At 42.7% G+C, this 27,016-nt stretch overlaps 1 long non-coding RNA gene across 1 annotated transcript in view; it reads left to right on the top strand.

Annotated features, from left to right (window-relative positions):
- The window catches only part of LOC141408333 (uncharacterized), a 31,523-nt gene extending 8,738 nt beyond the window's left edge, over positions 1-22,785 (top strand). The window contains exon 2 of the long non-coding RNA XR_012422302.1: positions 18,969-22,785. This is a non-coding gene — a long non-coding RNA (uncharacterized lncRNA). The remainder of the gene's footprint in view (positions 1-18,968) is intronic.
- Positions 22,786-27,016: the final 4,231 nt, after the last annotated feature.

Raw genomic sequence — 27,016 nt, 5'->3', positions numbered from 1 at the left:
GAAGTTTGCCACATTTATTGACTCTTCCTCCCACAAAAGATTTCTCTGTATTGTGAGATGCTGTTTGATAGCATTTTGCCCACAGTAAAACTCCTTTCAAAATTGGATTCAATCCTCTCAAACCCTGCTGATGCTTTATCAACTAAGTTATGGAACATTCTCAATTGTTTCTTGTCATTTCAACACTGTTCACGGCACCTTCACCAGAAGTAGCTTCCATCTCAAGAAATCACTTTCTTTGCTCATCCATAGAAAGCAATTCCTCATCTGTTCAAGTTTGATCATGAGATTGCAGCAATTCAGTCACATCTTCAGGTACCACTTCTAATTCCAGTTCTCTTGCTATTTTCACCACATCTGCAGTGACTTCCTCCATTGAAGTCTCAAACCCTGCAGTCATCCACAAGGGTTAAAATCAGCTTCCTCCAAACTCTGTTAATGTTGATGGTTTTATAATAACATCTAGAATGGTGAATCCTTTCCAGAGGGTTTTCAATTTCCTTTGCCCAGATCCATCAGAGGAATCACTATCTATGGCAGCTGTAGCCTTACAAATGTATTTCTTAAATAACAAGCCTCGAAAGTCAAAAATCACTCCTTGATCCACGGGCAACAGAATGGATGTTGTGTTAGCAGGCATGAAAACAACATTCAGCTCCTTGTACATCTCCATCAGAGTTCTTGGGTAACTAGGTGCATTGTCAAGGAGCAGGAATATTTTTGTTTGTTTGTTTTTTGAGCAGTAAGTCTCAACAGTGGGCTTACATTATTCAGTAATCCATGCTATAAACAGATGTGCTGTCATCCAGGCTTTGTTGCTCCATTTATACAGCACAGGCAGAGTAGATTTAGCATAATTCTTAAGGGCCCTAGGATTTCCAGAATGGTAAATGAGCACCGTGTTCAACTTAAAGTCACCAGCTGCCTTAGTCACTAAGAAGAGAGTTCCCTGTCCTTTGAAGCTTTGAAGCTAGACATTGACTTCTCTCTAGCTACAAAAGTCCTAGATGGCATCTTCTTCCAGTAGAAGGCTGTTTCATCTCCATTGAAAAGCTATTGTTCAGTGTAGCCACCTTCATCTATGATCTTAGCTAGATCTTCTGGATAACTTGCTGCAGCTTCTCCATCAGCACTTGCTGCTTCACCTTGCACTTTTATGTTATAGAGATGGCTTCTTGCCTTAAATCTCATGCAGCAACCTCTGCTAGCCTCAGACTTTTGTTCTACAGCTTCCTCACCTCTCCCAGCCTTCACAGAATTGAAAAGAGTTAGTGCTTTACTCTAGGCTAGGCTTTGGATGAAGGGAATGTTGTTGCTGGTTTGATCTTCTATCCAGCCCACTGAAACTTTCTCCATACCGAGGCTGTTTCACCTTCTTATCATACTTGCGTTCAACGGAGTAGCACTTTTAATTTCCTTCAAGAATTTTTCCTTTGCATTCACAACTTGGCTCTCTGTTTGGCACAAGAAGCCTAGCTTTTGGCCTGTCTTGGCTTTTGACACACCTTCCTTACTAAGCTTAATCATTTCTAGCTTCGGATTCAAAAATGAGAGATGCGCATGACTCTTCCTTTCACTTGAACACTGAGAGGCCATTGTAGGGTTATTAATTGGCCTAATGTCAACATTGTTGAGTCTGAGCAGTGGAGCAGTCAGTATATAATATTTATTAATTAAGCTTGCTATTCTATATGGGCACAGTTTATGGTGCCCTAAACATTAATAATGGTAACATCAAAGATGCCTGGGGCCAGGTGTGGTGGCTCAGGGGCCGGGCAAGGTGGTTCATTCCTATAACCTGAGCATTTTGAAAGGCTGAGATGGGAGGATCCCTTAAGCCCAGGAGTTTGAGGCTGGCCTGGGCAACACAGTGAGACCCCATTTCAAAAAAAAAAGAAAACAAGAATACTATAGATTGGGTGGTTTAAAAACAACAGAAATTTATTTCTCACAGATCTGGAGGCTGAGAAGTCCAGGATCAAGGCACTGGCAGATTCAGAGTCTGATGTGGCCTGCTTTCTGGTTCATAGATGTCATCACCTTGCTCTGTCCTCACATGACTGAAGGGGCAAGGAAGCTCTTCTGAGTCTCTCAAAGATGAGCACTAATCTCATTCACGAGGGCTCTGCTCATTCAGGAATTCCCTCCCAAAGGCTCCGCCTCCTAATACCATCACCTTGAGGATTGGGATTTTAACCGTCGGAATTTTGCGGGGCACAAACATTCAGTCTATAGCAGATGGAAGATGAAGACCAGCTTTCTAGGAAGTCCCCACACGCAGAAATTTATGGAGCTAAAAAACTGCCCTTCGACTCACGCCATTTCCTTGGCTGGCCTCTTCCCCCTGTGTTTCTCCGCAGGGAGCTTTGATTCATTGAGAAGGCTGGAACAGAGTGGGGAGAGCCATGAGGTGCAGAGAGTGGGAGCCTAGGGCGGCAGAGAGGGATGACCAGAGGGCCTGGGGGCAGGAGTGTCACCTATGGAGCGAATGGATCCTGGTGACAAGCTGCGTTGTTGGCTCTGACTAGGTGGGGCACGGCGGGACTGTGCGATGGAGAAGTGTAAACTGTTATTGTCTCCATTATACAGATGAAGGAACTGAGACTCGATCATGAGGGGGACTGCTAGGATTCAATTCTGGCCCTTGTCACTCTAAGGCTTGTGTCCTTCCTGCGCTACCAAGCTTTGTCTCTGCTTCTCAAGATGGTGATACAACTACTCATTCATAAAGCTCTGTGAGAGAGTGGTGGTTTTGAGTTGTAATTTCAATGAAAAGGGGGAAGAAGAAGTAGAAAGAAACAAGGTTTATTTTTATTTTTATTTTTTGAGACGGAGTCTCGCTCTGTCGCCCAGGCTGGAGTGCAGTGGCGCCATCTCGGCTCACCGCAAGCTCCGCCTCCCGGGTTCACGCCATTCTCCTGCCTCAGCCTTCCCGAGTAGCTCCCGAGTAACCTCCCGCCACCTCGCCCGGCTAATTTTTTGTGTATTTAGTGGAGATGAGGTTTCACCGTGTTAGCCAGGATGGCCTCGATCTCCTGACCTCGTGATCCGCCCGCCTCAGCCTCCCGAAGTGCTGCGATTACAGGCGTGAGCCACCGCGCCCGGCCTACAAGGTTTATTTTTATGTTTTGGAATACTGTTTGAAAGAATCAAAAGGAAATAAGAGAATGAGGCAGGAAAGGTGGAACAAGAGCTAAACAACAAAGCCTGGAAAATAGACTATATTAATATCTTAAAAGGCTGATGGATTGAAGGAAAGATTCGGGTGAGGGGGACAACTGAAGCTATAATCATAGGTAAAGAGGAGGGTGTAATGGTCTTTGCCAAGCGCCAGCACTGGCAGTGGGAGTGTGTGGGGCGGGGTCTAGCACTTGTGTTCACGACATAGAGGAGGACCTGGGCCTAGAGCCACTCAGTAAACTGGTGGCAGAGCCGGGTTAAACTTTGGTCTCCTTGCCCCACCTTCCAGGGCTGTTTTCTCTATTTTGTGCACTCGGAGAAGGGAGTTAAAAGATCAAAGATGTGGAAAGCACATGTGAAAAGTTAGAGGCCACCCACATAGTAAGAAACTTAGGGCCAGGTGCAGTGGCTCACACCTGTAATCCCAGCACTTTGGAGACCCAGGTGGGAGGATCACTTGAGCCCAGGAGTTCAAGACCAGCCCTGGCAACACAGTGAGACCTCATTCTACAAAAAATGAGAAATAAACAAGCCAGGCGTGGTGGTGTGAACCTGTAGTCTCAGCTACTCAGGAGATTGAGGAGGGAGGATTGCTTGAACCCAGGCTGCAGTGAGCTATGATCGTGCCACTGTATTCCAGCCTAGATGACAGTGAGACCCTGTCTCAAAACACAAACAAACAAACAACAACAACAACAAAACAAATTTAGGCTTACCACTTGAGGTGGACTTGATACTCCTAAAAACTGAGGGTTAAAAAAGAGGTGCAGGTTGAGGTGCCAGGAACAAAGAATCCAAGACTGCAGCTTTGAGGCTTTCAAAGGAAGAGGGTCCATCATGACCAAGAAAAAATTTTCAGCACATGCTGTGCGGGTACCAGAACAAGGAGTGCTATAAAAAGCCTGAAGACGGTGACCTCCAGGGAATTTAGTCACCCCAGCAGGAAGGCAGCCATTCCAAAGATGTCCCAATGCAGTATATAACAGCCACAGGCAGTTAGTTCAATTAGCAAAGTGAGCACCCAGAGAGAATGGAAGGAGAGAGGGAAAACTGAAGAAATGTATAGAAAGACAAAAAGAAGATTTAACATTATGATTGTAGACAAGGTAGCAGAAGGAAATGTAATTTTTTTTAAAAGAAAGCGGTTAGATAAAACATCCAAATGGAAACACATCTTGTAAACCATGACAAAGCTCACAGCCTTTGAATACGAAATGTCACATTTTTATTTTAAACTTAAAAAATTAAAAATGCCGGATGTGGTGAAGCATGCTTATAGTCCCAGCTGCCCAGGAGGCTGAGATGGGAGGATCTCTTGAGCCCAGGAGTTGGAGGCTACAGTGAGCTATGGCACCACTGCACTCTAGCTTGGGTGACAGAGCAAGGCTGTCTCTAAATAAATAAATAAAAATAATTACATTCAAATAAAGTAAAAAGTCCAAGCACTACAAAAAGTTTTAAAAAGTCTTACTATCACTGCCACCATCCATACTCTTCCCACTATTAACACTTTATTTGTGACTGCAGAAAAATATGTTACGATTATATAGAAATTACTCATAATTTATCACATACATACACAACACACACACACTTTTAGAAATGCATACACATGGGTCGTACAGTACACATTCTGTGGCATGCTATGGCCTTGATTACATAGTCATATATCTCAGAGCTCAAACCACCTTTTCAAAATCTCTACGGAGTAGTGTGCTATATATATGGTATTACATAATTATTTTGTGAATTCACCATTGTTGGGCATTTAAGTTGTTTGAAGATTTTGTTGTTACAGCGATAGAAATGAACATACTTGGCATGTTTTTTTCTTCGGTAACCTAAGGTAAATGTTTGGCAGTGGAATCACTTGGTCAAGGGGTCTTCCTTCCTTCCTTCCTTCCTTCCTTCCTTCCTTCCTCCCTCCCTCCCTCCCTCCTTCCCTCCCTCCCTTTCTTCTTTCTTTCCCTTTCTTTCTTTCTCTCTCTTTCTTTCTCTCTCTCTCTTTCTTTCTCTCTCTCTCTCTTCTTTCTTTCTTTCTTTCTTTCTTTCTTTCTTTCTTTCTTTCTTTCTTTCTTTCTTTCTTTCTTTCTCTCTCTCTTTCTTTCTTTTCTTTTTTTGAGACAGAGTCCCACTCTGTCACCCAGGCTGGAATGCAGTGGTATGATCTCAGCTGACTGCAACCTCTCCCTCCCACGTTCAAGTGATTCTCCTGCCTCAGCCTCCAGAGTAGCTGGGATTACAGGTGCCTGCCACCACATCCGGCTAATTTTTTTGTATTTTTAGTAGAGATAGGTTTCACCATGTTGGCCAGGTTGGTCTCGAACTCCTGACCTCAAGTGATCCACCTGCCTCAGCCTCCCAAAGTGCTGGGATTACAGGAGTGAGCCACTGTGCCTGGCCTAATTTTTTTTTTAATCGTGGCAAAACATACCTAAAAATTACTGTCTTAATCATTTTTTCAGTGTACAGGTGAGTGGTTTTAAGTACATTCATATTGTTGCGCAACCCTCACCACCAGCCATCTCCAGAACTCTTTTCCTCATCTTGGACTGAAACTCTATACCCAGTCAACATGAACTCCCCATTTTCCCCACTGCCCTCCCTGTCCCTCCTGCTAGCAAACACCATTCTATTTTCTATCTGTATGATTTTGACTACTCTGGATACCTTGTAAAAGTGGAATAATTTGTCTTTTTGTGACTGGCTTATTTCACTTAGCATAATGTTGTAAAGTTTCATTCATGTTACAGCATGTATCAGAAATTCCTTCCTTTTAAGGCTGAATAATATTATATTCACTGTATGGAGGTATGTATTTTAAATTTGCAGACAGATATTCTGAAATCGTCCTTCTAAAAGGTGATACCTTCACTCCCACCACAGCAAGTAGGTCCAGCCACACTTCCCCCAGCCTCACCAATCCTGCTTACTATCCAGCCTCTTCATGTTGCCAGTTTACTCCACGGAAGAGGAGTCTGGTTATTGTTTTCCTTTGCATGTATGAGTAAGGCTGGTCACCGTTTCACAGATTTATTGGCGACTTTTTCTTTTTTATTGTTCCACCTGTTGATATCTTTACCCACTGTTTTCTCTGTTTTTTCTTAGCACTTTGTATGCATTCTTAATAAATTAAGAAATTAGATCTTTTAATATCTTATGTTGCAAATATCTGTTCCCAGTGTATTTATCTTTTTACTTTGTACATAGATCTTTCTTCTTGCTGTTTACTTTTTATTTTATTTATGCATTTTTTTGAGATAAGGTCTCACTCTGTCACCCAGGCTGGAGTGCAGTGGCACGATCTCAGCTCACTACAGCCTCCACCTCCTGGGTTCAAGCAATTCTCTGCCTCAGCCTCCTGAGTAGCTGGGATTACAGGTGTGCGCCACCACCCACGGGTCATTTTTTTGTGTTTTTAGTAGAGACAGGGTTTTGCCATGTTGGCCAGGCTGGTATTGAACTCCTGACCTCAAATGATCTGCCTGCCTCAGCTTCCCAAACTGCTGGGATTACAGGTGTGAGCCACCGCGCCTGGCCTATTTTTTACTTTTTGTTATGGAAAAAATCTAAAATATAAAAATACATAAATCAAATATATTTAAAAAGTGGAGAAAAGAGTACTCTGCGTACCCATTACCAAGTTTAATCTCCACCACACCTCAAATTATTTTGAGGGCTAGGCATGGTGGCTCACACTTGTAATCCCAGCACTTGGGAGGCAGAGGTGGGTGGGTCACTTAAAGCCAGGAGTTGGAGACCAGCCTGGGCAATATAGTGAGACTCCATCTCTAAAAAATTAGCCAAGTGTGGTGGTGTGCACCTGTAGTCTCAGCTACTCGGGAGGCTGAAGAGGGAGGATCACTTGAGCCCAAGAGTTGGAGGTTAAGTGAGCTGTGATTGTACCACTGTACTCCAGCATGGGTGACAGAGTGAGACCCTGTCTCTTAATAAAAAATTATTTTGAAGCAGAGCCTAGACATCATCATTTCATCCATAAGTATTTTCAGTGTGTATCTCTAAAGACAAAATTCTTTTAAAATATAACTATAAAACTATAATCATATGTATATTGTTTTTAAATATAAAACTTCATTTCTAAGCAAACTTACCAATCATTTTCTATATAGTTTCTGGGTTTTGTGCCGTGTTTACAAAGTCTTCATAACAATATTATAAATAAACTCACCCATGTTTTCTTCTAGCATTTATTTTACTCAAAAACCTTTCATTAAATTCAAAATTATTGTCCAGTGCATGCAAAGTTCTTAAGCCCTGGAGAGAGACAGAGACACGGGGTAATCAGAGCCAAGAGAGTTAATTTCCCTGCCCCTTTTCTCACCTGTAAAACATCCACTGCCATGAAACACCTTTTCAGGCCCTGTCCTCCTGTTCCCTCTGTAGACAACCTTCCCGACCTCGCTATGTGGGTCAGAGCCTCCTATGGACTCTTTCGCCTCTGGCTTCCTTTTTTTTTTAAAAAAAAAAAAAAAAGAGTGTTATTAAAATACAATTCACATATAAAATGTACCCTTTTAAAGTATGCAATTCAGTGATTTCAGTATATTCACAGTTGTGCAATCTTTACCATTATCTAATTTTACATTTTTTTCATCACCCACAAAAGAACTCTTCTACCCATTAAGTGATCACTCCCCATTTTCATGTCCCCCCAGTCCCTGGCAACCACTAATCTACTTTGTCTCTATGGATTCCCAAGACATTCATAGAAATAGAATCACAATCTGTGGCCTTTTGTGTCTGACTTTTTTATTGCTAGTACTTTTAGAGTTTCATTTTAACATTTTACATCATACCCTTGCTGGAATTTACTTTAATGAAGGAAGAGGAGTTATACAGCTTGACTCTTTTTTCTCCCACATAGTCCTGTCATAGTCTCAACACTGGTTTCTGAATAATTCATCTTTCCTCTCATGGATTAGAAATGTCACCATTACCATCTACTAAATTCTCATTTTAGTTTATTTCTGGATTTCCTATTTTATTCTGTTATCTATCTAAATCTTTGCTAGAATCAAACTAGGTTTTTTTTTAACTTATTTACTTATTTTAGTGATGGAGTCTTGCTATATTGCTCAGGCTGGATTTAAGCCATCCTCCTGCCTCAGCCTCCCAAGTAGCTGGGACTACAGGTGCGTGCCACCCCACCCAGCTTAAATGTTTTAATTCTTGTAACTTCAAAATGCATTTAAATATTTAATCTAACTGCCTCCCCTCCCCTAATATCTTTCTGTTGAGATTTTCTTCCTGGCTACTCTTTCTTGTTTATTTCTACAGATGAACCCAATATTTTCTTGTAAAATGTTGAAAATACATTTTTTAAAATTTTTATTGGGACCACATTGAGTTGACAGATTAAATTCAGCCAGAATTAATACCCCTTAATAGAGATTTTATATTTTCTTTACATGGTCCTGCCTATTTCCTGTTAAGTTTATTTTCAGACAAATTGATGATAGTGTTGCTATTTAAATGAGATCTTTTCTTTCATTGTATTTTCTAACTAGCCATTTTGTACAGTAATTATGCAAAAAGTAACCAACTACTTAACTACAATTCTCTTATAATTTCTGTTAGCTTTTCTGGCAAAATAAACCACCCAATACTTAGTGTCTTAAAATAAGAAACGTTATTTCTCAACTCTGTGGGTCAACTGGCAGTTCTTCTGGTCTGGGCCTACTCGGTTTATTTCTGCAGAAAACTGGCATTTTCATTGGCCTTGATAGATGGGAGTGGCTTCACTCAGATGTCTGGTAGTTGGTTCTGTGTCAGGAGCAACAGGGATGAAGAGGCTACGTGCTTCTCATCATGCCATGGGCTTACCTAGGCTTATTCACAGAGCAGTGGTCACAGTCTCTTAAAATGGTAAAAGAGGGCAAGTTCCAACACACGAATATTTTTCAAGCTTCTGCTTGCATCATGTTTGCTAATGTCCCATTGTTCTAAAGAAAGTCACATGGTTGAGCTCATAGTGTGAAGAAATATACTTCATTTCTGAGAAGAGCTGCAAAAGATTGTAGCTGTTTTTGCAATCTCCCCCAGATTCCTAACATTTCTTTTTGGCCTATTTTCATCAGGTTTCTAGTAATTATTTGATACCATTTAAATAATAAATCCTCCTTACCTTAAGAGGTAATTTTAACTCTTAAATTATTTTCTTACTTAATCGTACTGGTTAGGATTTCCAAAACATTATGAAAGTATAATATCTTACTTTAAAAGGTTACTGATGGCCGGGCGCGGTGGCTCAAGCCTGTAATCCCAGCACTTTGGGAGGCCGAGACAGGCGGATCACGAGGTCAGGAGATCGAGACCATCCTGGCTAACACGGTGAAACCCCATCTCTACTAAAAAATACAAAAAACTAGCCGGGCGAGGTGGCGGGTGTCTGTGGTCCCAGCTACTCGGGAGGCTGAGGCAGGAGAACAGCATAAACCCGGGAGGCAGAGCTTGCAGTGAGCTGAGATCTGGCCACTGCACTCCAGCCTGGGCGACAGAGCAAGACTCCGTCTCAAAAAAAAAAAAAAAGGTTACTGATGGGCCTGTAATTCCAGGACTTTTGGAGGCTGAGGGAGGAGGATCACTGGAGGCCGGGAATTTGAGACCAGCCTGGACGACATAGAGAGACTACCCACTATTTCTACAAAAAAATTAAAAAATTAGTTGAGCGTGGTGGTGTGCGACTGTGGTCGCAGCAACTTGAGAGGCTGAGGTGGGAGGATCACTCAAGCCCAATAGGTCGGGGCTGCAGTGAGCCAAGATCATGCCTCTGCACTCCAGCTTGGGTGACAGAGCGAGACGCTGTCTCAAAAAAAGAAAGAAAGAAAAAGTGACTGATGGTTACCTAATAGGTCGTGGGATTATAGGGCTTCCTTTTTATTGTTTCGCTTCTTGCTAGTCTCTACTTTTTCTACAATGAATATGTGTTGCTTATATAATAAAATCGTTCGTTTGTTGGCACACCATCACTTTGGGATGGCTCCGAGAGTCCCAGTTCACCCCAAAGTGTAAGCCACAGTAATCATCCTGCTTGTAGCCAGAATCTCTGTTCTACAATTTGGAATTGGAGTGTCCTTATAATCTAAAAATTTTGTAGTTGTTAACATATTAGCACTTTTGATTTTATGATATATTCTTACATGTCTTTTAAGCACACACTTCTGGCCAGGAGTGGTGGCTCATGCCTGTAATCCTAGCACTTTGGGAGGCCAAAGCAAGTGGATCAGTTGAGGTCAGGAGTTCGAGACCAGCCTGGCCAACAGGGTGAGACCCTGTCTCTATTAAAAATACAAATATTGGCCGGGCGCGGTGGCTCAAGCCTGTAATCCCAGCACTTTGGGAGGCCGAGGCGGGCGGATCACAAGGTCAGGAGATCGAGACCACAGTGAAACCCCGTCTCTACTAAAAATACAAAAAATTAGCCGGGCGCGGTGGCGGGCGCCTGTAGTCCTAGCTACTCAGGAGGCTGAGGCAGGAGAATGGCGTGAACCCAGGAGGCGGAGCTTGCAGTGAGCCGAGATCGCGCCACTGCACTCCAGCCTGGGCAACAGCGTGAGACTCCGTCTCAAAAAAAAAAAATAAAATAAAATAAAAAATAAAAATACAAATATTAGCCAGGCATGGTGCCGGGCACCTGTAGTCCCAGCTACTTGGGAGGCTGAGACGGGCCAATTGCTTGAACCCAGGAGGTGTAGGTTGCAGTGAGCCGAGATCATGCCATTGGACTCCAGCCCAGGTAACAGAGCAAGACTTTGTCTCAAAAAACAAAACAAAACAAAATAAAACACATACTTCCTCAAAGTGCTATATGGTACATGTTAATTTTTTTAATTAAAATTTTTTATTAAAAAATATATACATTTGTGTAGCGTGAACAAAAAAGAAAAAGCATAATATGTTCTTTCTTACTTTAATGGAGATTAAAGTATGATGCTGAATTTTTATAATGCAAAAATAATCTAGCTTTTTCTAAGATACTAAGACTCTGGTTTTTGTTTTGATTTTGGTTTGTTTGTTAAATCAGGAATGAATGTTCAATTTTGCTAAATGGCATTTCAGTATCTAGTGTGATTATTACACTTTTTCCTTTGATTTGTTAATATAGTAGTACATTGGTACAATTCCTTTTTTTTCTTGGTGGGGGAGTCTCACTCCGTCACCCAGGTTGGGGTGCAGTGGTTTGATCTCGGCTCACTACAACCTCTGCCTCCCAGGTTCAAGCAATTCTCCTGCCTCAGCCTCCCAAGTAGCTGGGATCACAGGTGCCTGCCACCATGCCTGGCTAATTTTTGTATTTTTAATAGTGATGGGGTTTCACCAGATTGGCCAGGCTGGTCTCAAACTCCTGACCTCAGGTGATCCACCCGCCATGGCCTCCCAAAGTGCTGGGATTACAGGCATGAGCCATCATACCCAGCTGGTACAATTCCTAATATTGGACCATGCCTGCATTTCTGGAACCTCACTTCATATAAATGAAGTTACACAGTATTTATTCTTATGGACTCACAACATGGTTTTCTCGCCCCCATGTTCTGTTTTCAGTATTTTGCAGCAGAGTGCCCAACATAGAACATAATTGCAAATAGTCCACTGTGCAAAAGAGGTGCTAGCACCTAGGCACAAATGGGAGACACGATTCTTTTGCTTTAAATAAATACTTAAACACAACTCAGGACCTACAAGCATCAGGACTCCAGGTCTGAGTAGTGGAGCTGACTCCTGCTTGGGCCCACAATGATGTCATGATTCCCCCCTTCTTCTCAGTGATCAATACGTGGCATCAAGTGCCAATGGTGAAACGTGATCACAATGGGCTTCTTTTCTAGAGCCTTCCACAACCCTCTACAGAACGAACTGGCCAGGATAAAGACGATTAGAATTTTTCGGGCAGTAGTCTGTAACAGTTAAGTATTTTAAGCCTGTCCATGGCGAAAACCTGTCTCTACAAAAAACACAAAAATTAGCCAGGCTGGTGGCACCTGCCTATAATCCTGGCTACTCGGGAGGCTGAGGTGGGAGGATCATTTGAGCCTGGGAGAAGAAAGAAAGAGAGAAAGAAAGAGAGAGAAAGTATTCTTCATGAGTCTCTCGGTTCTTTTACTGGGGAGACAGATGCATTTAGGTGATTTTCTTCAGCTCATCCTGCAGGACCAGCAGGTCCCTGTTTCTGAGGACCACATGCCCTTGAAGAAAGCTTTGCCCCTTTCCTCTCTGAAGACGGTCCTCCAACAATTGAGGGTGCCTGTGTACTGGAAGTCAGCTTCTTTGTGCCCGGACTGCGGGCAGGCAGATCATTTGAGGCCAGGAGTTCGAAACCAGCCTGGTCAACATGGTGAAACCCTGTCTCTACTAAAAATACAAAAATCAGCCGGGAATGGTCACATGTGCCTATAATCCCAGCTACTCAGGAGGTTGAGGCAGGAGAATTGCCTGCACCCCAGATGGAGGTTGCAGTGAGTCAAGATAGCACCACTGCATTCCAGCCTGGGTGATAAAGCAAGACTCCATCTCAAAAAAAAAAAAAAAAATAGAGTGTTACGTGTCGCTGTTGTTACTCTTTGCTCAACATACTTTTTTATTTTTGGAGCATACCACTCTTTGTTTATTCATTCTTAAGTTGACAGACTTTAAGCCAGTTTCTAGTTTGAGATAATTAAAAATAGAGCTGCTCTGAACATTCATGTATATGTCTCTTAGAGAACATGTGTACCTATTTCTGTTGGGTATATTCCTATGAATGGGGTTGTTGAATTGTAAGTTATATGTAACTTCAACTTTGATAAATATGATAAAAATTTTTTCCAAAGTGTTGTACCACTGGTATAAAAATAGGTAGATAGACCAGTGGAACAGAATAAATAGCCCAGAAATAAAGCCAAATACTACAGCCAATGTATCATCTACAAAGCAAACAAAAACTTAAAGTGGGGAAAGGACACCCTATTCAACAAATGGTGCTGGGATAATTGGCAAGCCACATGCAGAAGAATGAAACTGGATCCTCATCTCTCACCTCATACAAAAATCAACTCAAGATGGATCAGAGACTTAAATCTAAGACCTGAAAGCATAAACATTCTAGAAGATAACATCGGAGAAACCCTTCTAGACATTGGCTTGGGAAAAGACTTCATGACCAAGAACCCAAAAGCAAATGCAATAAAAACAAAGATAAATAGATGGGACTTAATTAAACTAAAAAGCTTCTGCACAGCAAAAGAAATAATCAGCAGACTAAACAGACAACTCACAGAGTGGGAGAAAATCTTCACAATCTATACATCCAACAAAGGACTAATATCCAGAATCTACAATGAACTCAAACAAATTAGCAAGAACAAAATAAGCAATTCTATCAAAAAATGGGTTAAGGACATGAATAGACAATTCTGAAAAGAAGATACACACACGGCCAACACGCATATGGAAAAATGCTCAACATCACTAACGATCAGGGCAACGCAAATCCAAACCACAATGCGATACCACCTTACTCCTGCAAGAATGGCCGTAATCAGAAATTAAAAAATAATAGATGTTGGTGTGGATGTGGTGAAATGGGAACACTTTCACACTGTTGGTGGGAATGTAAACTAGCACAACCACTGTGGAAAACGGTGTGTAGATTCCTTAAAGAACTAAAAATAGATCTACCATTTGATCCAGCAACCCCACTACTAGGTATCTACCCAGAGGAAAAGAAGTCATTATACAAAAAAGATACTTGCACATGCATGTTTATAGCAGCACAATGTGCAATTGCAAAAAATTGGAACCAGCCCAAATGCCCATCAATCAACAAGTGTAGGATATATACATATATCCCATGGAATACTACTCAGCCATAAAAAGGAACAAAATAATAGCATTTGCAGTAACCTGGATGGAATTGGAAACTGTTACTCTAAGTAACTCAGGAATGGAAAACCAAACATCACATGTTCTCACTCATAAGTGGGAGCTAAGCTATGAGGATGCAAAGACATAAGAATGATACAATGGACTTTGGGGATTTGGGGGAAAGGTTGGGAGGAGAGTGAGGGATAAAAGGCTACACATTGGGTACAGTGCACAGTGTACACTGCTCAGGCAATGGGTGCACCAAAATCTTAGAAATCACCACTAAAGAACTTATGTATGTAACCAAACACCACTTGTTCCCTAAAAACCTATTGAAATAAAACAATAAATTTTTTAAAATTGTAAAACAAAAAGTGTTGTACCAATCCACACTCCTCTAGCAGCACGCAAGAGTATCTGTTGTGCATTTCCTCACCAGCATGTGGCAGTATTGGTCTTTTTAATTTTACTCACTATGTTGGGCATGTAATTCTGTCCGGGGTTTTGGTTTTATTTTCAATTTCTTATTATTAGTATCCTAATATTAAGAATTTTTTCATATGTCTATGGTCTATTATGTATCCTTTTTCCCCCATTTTTCCTTTAGTTGATTGTCTTTTCTTACTGGTTTGTAGAATTTCTTTATGTATTTCATATGTGGACTCTTTGTAGGCTACAGATAGTGCAAATATCTTTTCCATTTTCTGTATCTTTTAATGAATAGAAGTTCTTAATATTAGTGTTAAATTTAAATGTCAAATTAATTTCAGACTTATCAATCTTTTTATGATTAGCTCTTTTTGTACCCTATTTAAGAAGTCTCTCCTTACCTTTAATGACATTTTAATTTTAATATACTTAAACATACTGATCTTTTATGATTAGTGTTTGTTAATTAGTCTTTCCTCCCTTAAAGTCCTGAAGCTCTTCTCCTATATTGTCTTCTAGAAGCTTTATTGTGTCGCCTTTCACATTTAAGTCTATGATACATCTATAGTGAATATTCATGCATGGCATGAGGTAGGGGTCAGGTTTTCTCTTCCTCATAATTATCCAGTTGTTCCAGAACCATCTATTGAAAAGACTCTCTTTAGCACTTCACAGTGCCTCCTTTGTCATAAACAAAATATCCTTATAAGCATGAATCTCTTTCTGATATTTCTGTTCTATTTCATTGGTCAATTTGTCTATCCTCATGTCAAAATTATTTACAATACATCCAAATATATAGTAAAGAAACCTCCTATCTTGTTCTTCAAGGTTGTATTGATTATTCTTGGCCCTTTGCACTTCCATCTCATCAAGTTTCAAAGAAAAAATTTGGTTAGATTTTAATTGGCTACCAAACTTAAAAAAAAAAAAAAACCTCTACTATATCTTCTGAATAATAATTTGAATATTATTTCTTTGTCTCTTAGGTCACTCGTCAGCAAAAATACATAGTGTGTCTGCTTTAGGTAAAGTAACTGACCAGGTTCAAAGATGCTTTGATATGAACCAAATCACTGACCCTCGCAAAACATGTTGCTTTAAGAAATTGCCTTCGTATGAGAGAAATCCCTATAGAAGCATCTTAAGTTCCTTAAATTTTTTCCTCTCAATAAACCCAATAGTAATTGTATCCTCCTGACAGTCTTCAGAGGGCAACAGAAATGACTTTAGAGTTAGAAATTAAAATGAGGAAAGGATACAAATTATTTACAGGATAAGACTTTATGTGCAAAATGCATCTATAAAGTTTACTTCCTGGAAGTCTGACCTGTTTGCTTAGCCTCTCTATTCTTCCTCCATTTCCTCTTTCCATTCCCACCTTTCTTCTTAGTGCCAATATTTTCCTCAAACAAAGGCTTTTCTCATTAACTGCCGGCATTGCTTTGCCTGCAGCCCTCTGCGTCTGTGTTCTCTTTGGTCATTGTTTTCTATCAGCAGAGGCACAGAGACTCTGTCTTCTAAGTATTCAAGGCATTCCTGACTTCTCAAGATGATCTTCACAAGTCACTGAACGTAACATCAAGAACTTTTGCACATTTCAGAGTACATACACGGGAAGCCGCGTCCCAGGAATGCACATGGCAACCTCGCTAGGTAACTCATAACTCTGAAACCCATTTCAGAAAAACTGCCTGGAGTTCAAGGGAAGAGCTGGAATTATAGTTCAAAGCTTTGGGGTGGTCTGTTATGCAATTAACCAATTCACTTTGTTATTAATAGTATCACGAATCATGCTGCAAGCCAGGTGTGCTTGTAAGGGAAGCGCCAAGCACTGCTTCAACCATTTAATTATTTATGACATTTTCCCCCTTTTTAACTAAAGCATGCCTGCTGTATAAATTTTGACAAACAATAGATAATTTAAACACCAGCCATAATCTTACCACATAGATGGTATCAGTTATTATGGTGACATTCACTTCCAGGCTTTTTTTTTCTTTTTTTGAGACAGAATTTTGCTCTTGTTGCCCAGGCTAGAGTACAATGGCGTGAACTTGGCTCACCGCAACCTCCGCCTCCCAGGTTCAAGCAATTCTCCTGCCTCGGCCTCCTGAGTAGCTGAGATTACAGGCATGTGCTACCACGCCTGGCTAATTTTGTATTTTTAGTAGAGATGGGGTTTCACCATATTGGCCAGGCTGGTCTCGAACTCCTGACCTCATGATCTGCCCACCTCGGCTTCCCAAAGTGCTGGGATTACAGGCATGAGCCACCATGCCCGGCCCACTTCCAGGCTTTTTAAATGCATTGCTGATATTATATGTAATTTTACTTTCTGCTTAAATTTATATTAAAAGTAGATTTCCGTGTCTGTAATTTTTTTATATCATTAAATGGCTGTAAAATATCCCTTTGAATCATAAAGAAATGAAGTTTTCCTTTTATTGTAACTTGTTTCCAATTTCATCACAATTATAAGTAACATTGATATGGTAATCCTTATGCATGACTCTTTGTCTGTATTTCAGATTTTTTTCATAGGCAAAATATGTATCAGATAAAGGTCTTGCATCCAGAATATATAAATAACTCTTACAAATCAATTATAAGAAGACAAATGAGTCAATTTTTCAATGGGTAAAAAAAAAAAGCGAACAGATAATTTACCAAAGAAGATATACTTAAGGCAAATAACCCCGTGAAAATATACTCCACATTAGTCACCTGAGAAATACAAAGTAAAAGGACAATGAGGTAATACTACAAATACTACAGACTAACATTTTTTAACTGACAATACAAAGTGTTGGCAATGACATGGAGCAACTGGAATTCTCATACATTGCTGGTGGAAATGAAAATGGTACAACCTCTTTGGAAAAAAGTTTATCCAGTGTTTTATAAAGTTAAACTACACTTACTATACAACCCGGCAACTCTCCTCCTAGAAATAAAATAAAATTCTACTCCACAGAGAAATGAAAATACATCCACACAAAAACCCATATGTGAATATTCAGAGCACTTAATTAATAATAGCCCAAACTGGCCAGGCACAGTTGCTCACACCTGTAATCTCAGCACTTTGGGAAGCCAGGGTGGGCAGATCACTTGAGATCAGGAGTTTGAGACCAGCCTGGTCAACATGGTGAAACTCCGTCTCTATTAAAAATACAAAATTAGTCAGGCATAGTAACGCACGCCTGTAATCCCAGCTACTTGGGAGGCTGAGGCAGGAGAACCATTTGAACCCAGGAGGCAGAGGTTGCAGTGAGCCAAGAAACAACCCAAATGTCCATCTACTGGTGAAAGGATAAACAAACAATTGTGATGTGTCTATTTAATGCAATATTTCTCAGCAGTAAAAATGAATAAGCTACTGATACATGTAATTGCATAGATAAATCTCAAAAGCAGTGTGCTAAGAAGCCAGGCATCAAAGACTACCTACTGTATAAATCCATTCATATGGCATTTTAGAAAAGGCAAAACTATAGTGATATTTGTAGTTTCCTGGGCTTGGGAGTGGAGGTAAGAACTTTTTGGAATGAAGGAAATGTTCTACACCTTGATTGTGGTGGTGGTTATATGACTATATAGATTTGTCAAAATGAATTAAACTGAACACTTAAAATGAATGAGTTTGTAGTATGTAAACTGTACCTCAATAAAGCCAATTAAGAAAATAAGAAAAGGTTCTGCTATATAGTTTTTTGGGTTGTGTTTGTTTGTATGGGCAGCTGACCTAAAGTAGAACCTGAAAACAGATTGGGGAATTCAGACAGAGAAATAGGACTTGAAGGGTGTAGGGGACGGTGTCAGGACAATGATTTCTGGTTTTGGAAGTGTTAAGGAGGTTGAGTTAATGAGGGCACAGAGAGAGAAAAGAGACATAGAGAAATGTGGGGCATGGGGGGATCTCTACTGCAGCAAAAAGGAAAAAGGAGAGCAAGAAATTGAGAAAACACTTAGTTTTTATACCTAGGATTTTTGTATGTGCTGTCTATTTTGTCTCAATTTATTTTTATTTTTTTATCTTCATTCTCTTGGTCGCTGCTTTTCCTGGGGGGTTTTAGACACCATGTGTAACTATTGTGTGCTTCCAAAGTCTTCCACTGAACAGACCACACACATACCTACAGACACACCACACACAACTCAATCTTCCCCAATGCCCCCCACCACACACACACAAACACACACCCCTCACACTAAAATAAAACAACCAAAAGAGAAAAATGGGGGGCGGAAGCAAACCAAGAGACAAGAAGGTAAAATCTGGCCCCTGCCCTAAAGCGCATTAGTTGGGAGAGTTCACTCTTGATCCTTTACATTCTGTGGGGAGCAGTAGAAAATTACCGGGTTATTCGCCCCAAGTCTAAGCAGCTGAATAGGAAAATAGCTTTAATAGCCCTATTAGGACCTGGGCAAAGGACTTTTCCTTTGGGTTTGTTGTGAATGATTAAAGGTTAACGGTGGCATTTTTCTTTCAGCCTAGGGGAGGCAACCACCTCAGTAATGATGCTAATTGGATCCAACTGGGGAACTCCAGAAAGTCTCAGTAACAAATTTGCAATGGTTCTTGGCCTTTTAATATGGATTCACAAAAGATAATGAGGCTATCCTGTCATTTCTACTCTATGGATAAGGAAAGTGACATTCAGACAGACCATGGGATCTACCCACTCCCTTATAAAGAACCGGATGACCAACGTTAGCGACAGGACCTCCCGTTTGGCATTTTGTTTTCAGATGTGCCTAGAAGAAGGAGACAACATCTGCTTGGACTGTTGAAGCCTGGGTTCTGCTTGAGTTGTCAAGATATCACCTAAATCCTATCCACATTTTGTGCACCAGGTTTGTGGGCGCCTACCACCATTCATTCATTGCAGTGGCTCAGAGAGGATGAAAAGAGGACTCTTTGTGGCCAATGAAGATCCCCGACAGAGCTCAGCTGACCAGAGTGGACTGGCTTCTACCCTAAATACACATCAGGAGATTTCCCACTCTGCCCTTGCTCCACTTTGTACAACACCACATAGCCAGAGAGTGGCAGAGCTGCCGTGGGAACCCAAATGCCATCTGACTACAAAGCCTTACTCTCAACCACCACTCTGCTGCCTCCTATTGTTTCCTGAAATCTTCAGTATAGTCATTATTATGAAGTAAAAAAAGAAAATGTAAAGGAAGGAAGGAAGGTAGAGGGAGCCCTTCTATCTCCATTATTTGTTTCCATGAAGAACTTCCGCTCCATTTTCAGGGGAGTGCTATCGGTGTAACACACTTTCTGGCCCTCTCTCTCCCATTCCTATCACTCATTCTCCCCAAGGAAGACGCGATATGTGGATGCTAAGATTGGAAGAAACCACTCGTACGTTCGATGGTGTGTTGGTAAACGTTTAGCAGCTGGCTTTGGGGCAAAGAGAAAGCCCTGAATTGTGGCATGTGTCAATCTCCATGGTGTAAAAACATTTCTACCATAGCTGCTTCCAAGTATGTAAATTGTACACCTCAATAAAGCCAATTTAAAAAGTAAAGTCAACCAGTTTGTAGAACTCTTGAGACTTTAACATTCATTCCAGCAAGCTGTTACCTGCTGGATCCAGCAACACACAACCTGTAACATGGTGAGCTGGGTCTCAGCTCTCCACTCTTCACAGACTCCAGCGTTCTCTCCCCTTTGCAGGGTTTCTCATCCATCCTTCCATTGCTTCTGCTGCTGCCCTGAAGGCATCACCGCTCTCCCCTCTCCTCCCGGGGCGCCTAACTCTCTTAACAGTTTAGGACTTTGAGGAGTTTTGCCTTTCACAAAAACAAAGAAAGAAAGGGGGGAAAAGGTTGTGTCTCAGCAGCTTTCGCTGTCTACCCTGCAGCACAAATTCCACCTGATGGAGGAACATCAGACCCTGCTGTGAAGAGGAGAAAGGGAAATTCAAATATGAAACGAGCTCTACTCTCCCCTACTCTGTCCTTCACAAAAGAATGGGGCAGAACATTCTTTAGTCTATACCTCTGTCCCACATGAGTTGCCAAAGACCGCAGTGCCTGGTGGGTGACATCTCTCCAGGCTTTTGAAGACATCTGAGCCTGGATTTTTGAGCACATTCCTGATCTCCCTACTGGGAGGCTCTTCTCCTTCAAGGTCTACCTTCTGACAAGCTCTAGCTCTTTCCCACCTCCGGTGCCTGGGTGGGCTGGGGGGTGGGGTCAGGGTGGAGATGTGAGCGCATGGTGATTGGCAGCCGCACTAGAACCCCATGGAGTGGAGAAGTGACCTTCTCCAAAGGAGGGGAGCCTACAGTTTCCGAAAGGGAGGAAGAATGCGGTGAGGACCAAATGCATCCATGCAGGATTTCAGATATAAACGACTCTGTAGAGTACAAGCACCTACTCCCGGCAACCGACGCCGGAGGAAGCGTAAGAGTATAAGAGACTGAGGCTTTGGCGAAGGCACATGACCGAAACCTCACATAACACTCCACCTGCCCCAGACCAGCCAGCCTGCTGTCCACAGTGTGCCCATCAGTGTATCAAACCTCAGCGCTTTATTTCCTGGGATCCCGGCCGGGCTCCCATTAACCTCCTGTGTTTTCCCCACAGCTCCTATACATGGGAGAGGGCCTGCGTTGGGCCAGATCCCAGAGCTGGGACCTAACTTGTGATGGGATGCCCTGGGAGGCAAGCATGCTTCAGCATGTAACCGATCAATGGCCAGACACCCAGGTCCGGAGGTGTCTGAGTCAGTCAGCAGGACGTTGGGCAGGTGTAGGTTCAGAACCTCTGCAGTTTTTCCCTTGGCTTTCCCGGGGCTTGTCCACAGCGCTCCCTGCTGCCCATTCTTGGTTAACCTTGTGTCTTGTGAATCCCTCATCAGATCTGTTCATGAAGCCTAATGCAAGGTCCTCCCTCCAGGGTGACACAGTGAAGTCAAGTAACAGATGTGGAGATGCTTTGGAGAGCTTGAAACAGAAGACTACATAATGGCAATGGGCCAATATCATAAAGCCAAGATTGAAGAAGACAGGACTAAATGCCTCCCTCATCTGCAAAAGTTGCCTTATCTTTCAGTATCATCCTGTTTCAGTGGACAGAAATCAATCCATCATATATTTGAGCCCTGCTCTTATAATCAGTTAAATTTTGCCTAAAATAAGGCCCTGCCTCAAGCAGATAATGGTTTATTTTTATTTTATTTTATTTTATTTTATTTTATTTGAGATGGAGTTTCACTCTGTCACCCAGGCTGGAGTGCAGTGGCACCATCTCCTCTCACTGCAACCTCCACCTCCTGGGTTCAAGTGATTCTCACCTCAGCCTCCCAAGTAGCTGGGATCACAGGCACACACCACCATGCCTGGCTAATTTTTGTGTTTTTAGTAGAGATAGGGTTTTACCATGTTGGTCAGGCTAGTCTGGAACTCCTGGCCTCAAGTGATCCTCCCACCTTGGCCTCCCAAAGTGCTGGGATTATAGGCATGAGCCATCACGCCTGGCCAAATCATGGTTTAGAAAAGGGAGATGGTCAAATATGATTGTTATGACTGCCATAGTACCTACTATGTGCCAGATACTTTGCCTAGGTTTTTAACCCTCACAACACATCCCTAAAACATTGTACAGATGCAAACGCAGAGGCACTAAGAGGCTTAAAACATCCCCAAAGTCACATAGTTACTATAAAGCCAGTAACTGGCTCTATGTCTATCTGACTCCAAAATCTGTTTTGTCCCCTTCTGTGCCTATGCGCAGAGGGCAGTGGGAACATGAATGGAGGTGGAGGGAGGGGTAAGAAGGAGACATCAGTGGTCTACCCTCTTTATGTGATAACAGACTCCCTCTTTTATCTGACAGCCGCTCTCTGACAAGAGGAATACCCATTCTTTCTTCCTAGGTCAAGAAAGAGGGTCCAAGGCATGGTCAATAACAACGCTGTCCCTCAGTCATGGGCCAAGTGCTGGGCACATGTCACCAGTCAGGTTACTGTTAGCCTTTCCCATAATTTTAATAACCTGAGCCTGGGAGAAAGAAGCCTCCCTCTCTCCTGGGGTTATCAAACTGTATGTAAGTCTAGAGTTGCCTGTGAGTACAGTCTCCCCTAGCGAGAAAGGATGAGACCAACTCATAATAAGAAGCCAAAATACGTGTACATATGAGTGTGTGTGTGTGTGTGTGTGTGAGAGAGAGAGAGAGAGAGAGAGAGAGAGAGCGAGAGAGCTGACAGCATTGTTTGAGTGTCTGGATGTAGCCATTCCTGTGGTGGCTCCGTCTAGTCCTTACTTATATGAGTTAATACATCCTCTTTTAACTGAAGCTTGTTTGTGTTGGGTTTCTGTCCCTTAAAGTCAAGAGTCCTGAGAAATACAATATTGGTCAAAAAAAGTATTCATAGAACAGGTGAAGCAGGAAAAAAGGGATTCACCAGAAAGATAAGAAGAGAGGCAGAGGGTGAATGTAGCAGCAGCTACACTCGAGGAACTGCGAGCAGCTCAGGCTGACTTGAGCCGAGATGTGTGGAGTGGGCTAGAGAGACGGGCGAGAGCCACGTCAGGGAAGGCCTTATTTGTCAGGCTAAAACATTTAGTCTTTATGTGAGGGCAACAGGGAGCTCCCAAAGGGTTTCAAGCAGTGGTGTGACATGCTCAAGCTCGTTTTGAGAAGGTCACTCGGGAGAACGGGTCTGAGAGACGGCACAACAGGAGGGCAGCGGAATAGTTACGAGGCTGCTCCAGGAATCCAGGTGAAGAGCTCAGGATGGAAAATGACTCAACTTTTTTGACTTGGTCATTAGCCACAGGGGAGGGCAAGAACCAAAAGAGTTGTGTTTTGTTCATGTGGAGTTTGAAGTAAGTATCATACATTTAAATGGAATTGTCCAGTAGGTTTACCAAAAGAGATGACAGAGTTGGAGATTGTTAAGTTTTTCTGAGTCATCAATTCAACTGTTTGTTGCCTGCCTACTACTGGCCAAGCAGTGTGTGGAGGAGAACACCGTCCAACCTCTGCTCCCCGGCATCACGCTGTGTCAAGACAAAACATGATAACCAGAGAAACCAATCAAGAAACGAGGGAAGTGCAGGGGAGACAGTAAAGCAGCGTCATGTGGCAGAGGGGCCGGGGTGTGGGATCCATCCCTTCAGTGGTCCTGGAAGGAGGAGCTGACGCCCTGAGGATGCAGGAGGTGGCTAAAGATGAATACTCTCCAATTCATGCCCACTGAATAGGAACATGCCCATTTGAAAGCATCCATATGCATTTTGTTTGGCTTCTTGGTTTTCTTTGCCGGGCTACGTCTTCAAAGCTGGCATTGAGGTGGCAGGAGGCTTCTGTGCAGAAAACTGAGGCTGGTGCTGGAACACTCCCACCATGGCCCCTTTGTTCTCATCCAGTGCCTTTCATCCCACGCTCCCAAAGCCCATCCTGGCGCCCACCCTTTAATTGTTAGGCCTGGCTCATCGACACAAGCAGGTGGCATTTGATCATTATTCCTGCATCATAAATGAGGGTAACAAAGGCCTCTCTCTCCAGGGTATCAGCCAATATTATTTTGTAAGTTCAAGGGATCTGACTTTGAGTTGAAGCAGAAAGGCCTGATGTCCCATCCTTTTCATTTCTGGAATTACCCGACGCTGCATCTTTCTGTTACCGCCATTTCCTCTTTAACACCACGTGTCTAACTGGAAACTTTGTTTTTCTTCGTTTCATCTTCTTTGGAATATGTTGTTCCCTGTGACCCCTCCACACAAAGCCTTGCCTCCGCAGCAGGTGCCCTGAGCCCTCCTGATGCCTGGGACTGTACCTTATCCAGTTTGCTTGTCTCAGGCACGGACTAAACTAGAATGTGCCTGGATCCCTATGGGTCTTGGCCTTCTACCAGATGACAGGCAAACTAAGAGATGTACACAACTTATGCACTCCCTTCCCTCTAGAATGTTTCAGCAGGGGTCCTCTAAGTAAGAAAGCTAGAATTAAAAGGAATAGTTTTAATGGTGAAACCCTGGCTAGGGAGATGCTTGATGCCCCAAGGCTGTTTGTCTAGCTAGGTCAGGCATAGCTCAGTGCGTTCTACATTTCATAGCAGATGTTTGGTTTGGAAAGTCCCTGGCTACTTGGCTTCTAGAGCCCTCTCTCACCATGGGACTTCGCTGTGGGAGGACAGAACTCATCAATCACATTATCCAAATGTCAAGTTCCTGCTGTGTAACCCCAGGAGAACCTTGCTTCCTGTCTGCATAACAGAAGTGAGGACCCCAGATTTGCTAGATAAAAGCTTGAGCTGGTGTGGAAAGGTACCCCCAGCTGGTCAGAGTTCCCACAGAAGGCTGCCACTGGGAGACGGATTGCAGTATAAATGGCACCCCCATCTTCTGGATGTCTGTCGTTTCACCCTTCCTTCTTTACCCGACCATCTCCTAAGAGATTCTTCGGGGGATGTAATGCACCAGCCAGGAACTAAATTATATTCAACTTTCTCAAGTAGATACTATTTCAGCTACATTTGGGAAATGCTTAGCCAGAATTTGAGGTCACTGGAAGAGGTCATAGAATCACTCGGGTTCAGACTTGTGGAATTACTTACACTTTCCAGAAACTGTCATGCCTTCCTTGGCTCCAGGGCTTTATACCTGCTGCTGCTTGTGGCTTGGGGTTTCCTTGTCTCCCACCAACCCTATCCACGGCACACACATGCATACACAAACATGCACACACGTATACATATGCATGCATACACACACACACACACACATGCATACACACACATGCACACACATACATGCATACACACATGCATGCACACACACATACATACACTCACACACGCATACACATACACACATACATGCATGCACAAACATGCACACATGTATACATATGCATGCACACACACACGTGCACACATGCACACACACATGCACACACATGCACACACACATGCACACACATGCACACATATACATGCACACATATACATGCACACACATATGCATGCACACACACACGCATACACATACACACATACATGCATACACACATACACGCACACACATGCACATGCACACACATACATGCATACACATACGTGCATACACAGATGCATACACAGATGCATACACAGCATGGCTTCTGCTTGTCCTTCCAGAGTCTCTTGTAAAGCTTTTCCTGATATTCCAAGTCTCGAGCTAGCTACCCTCTCACACCCCCATTTTTTTTTTTTTTGAGATGGAGTCTTGCACTGTCACCCAGGCTGGAGAGCAGTGGCATAATCTCAGCTCACTGCAACCTCCACCTCCTAGGTTCAAGCGATTCTGCCGCCTCATTTTCCCAAGTAGCTGGGATTACAGGTGCCTGCCACCACACCCAGCTTAGTTTTTGTATTTTTAGTAGAGACAGGGTTTCACTATATTGACCAGGCTGGTATTGAACTCCTGACCTTGCCACACCCCCATTTTTACAGTTTTCTAACCATTGACTATTTTCCAGTCTTTTTTTTTTTTTTTTTTTTTTTGAGGCAGGGTCTCGCTCTGCACCCAGGATGGAGTGTGATAGTGCAACCATAGCACATTGCAGCCTCCTGGGCTCAAGAGAGCCTCCTGCTTTCAGCCTCCTGAATAGCCAGGACTACCAGAATGTACCACAACATCAGGGTAATTTTTAAAAATTATTATTTTTTGGCCAGGCACGGTGGCTCAAGCCTGTAATCCCAGCACTTTGGGAGGCCGAGACGGGCGGATCACGAGGTCAGGAGATCGAGACCATCCTGGCTAACACGGTGAAACCCCGTCTCTACTTAAAAATACAAAAAACTAGCCGGGCGAGGTGGCGGGCGCCTGTAGTCCCAGCTACTCGGGAGGCTGAGGCAGGAGAATGGCGTGAACCCGGGAGGCGGAGCTTGCAGTGAGCTGAGATCCGGCCATTGCACTCCAGCCTGGGCGGCAGAGCAAGACTCTGTCTCAAAAAAAAAAAAAAAAATTATTATTATTTTTTTGAGATGGAGTCTTGCTCTGTTGCCCAGGCTAGAGTGCAGTGGCGTGATCTCGGCTCATTGCAACCTCTGCCTCCTGGGTTCAAGTGATTCTTGTGCCTCAGCCTACTGAGTAGCTGAGATTACAGGTGCGCACCACCACACCTGGCTAATTTTTGTATTTTTGGTAGAGACAGGGTTTCACCATGTTGGCCAGGCTGGTCTCAAACTCCTGACCTCAAGTGATCTGCCCATCTCGGCCTCCCAAAATGCTGGGATTACAGGCATGAGTAACCGTGCCCTGCCTAAAATTATTTTTTGTATTATTAATTACACAAACATTATTAATTAGAAATTATTAAATTTTGTAATTTTAGTAGAGATGGGGTCTCACTGTGTTGCCCAGGCTGGTCTCAAACTCCTGCTTAAGTGATCGTCCCACCTTGGCCTCCCAAAGTGCTAGGATTACTGACATCAGCCACTGTGCCTGGCCAAGTCTTTACCAATTGGCAATAAGTTCTCTGGTTGTCATTACAGTTCCAACGTGCCAGGCAACCAGTAAATGATCAATAAATACTGGCA

The sequence above is a fragment of the Macaca fascicularis genome, chromosome 13, assembly GCF_037993035.2.
Source record: "Macaca fascicularis isolate 582-1 chromosome 13, T2T-MFA8v1.1".
Classification (NCBI taxonomy): Eukaryota; Metazoa; Chordata; class Mammalia; order Primates; family Cercopithecidae; genus Macaca; species Macaca fascicularis.
The sequence above is the reverse complement of the archived record's forward strand: the minus strand, read 5'-3'. Positions and strand labels throughout refer to the sequence as shown.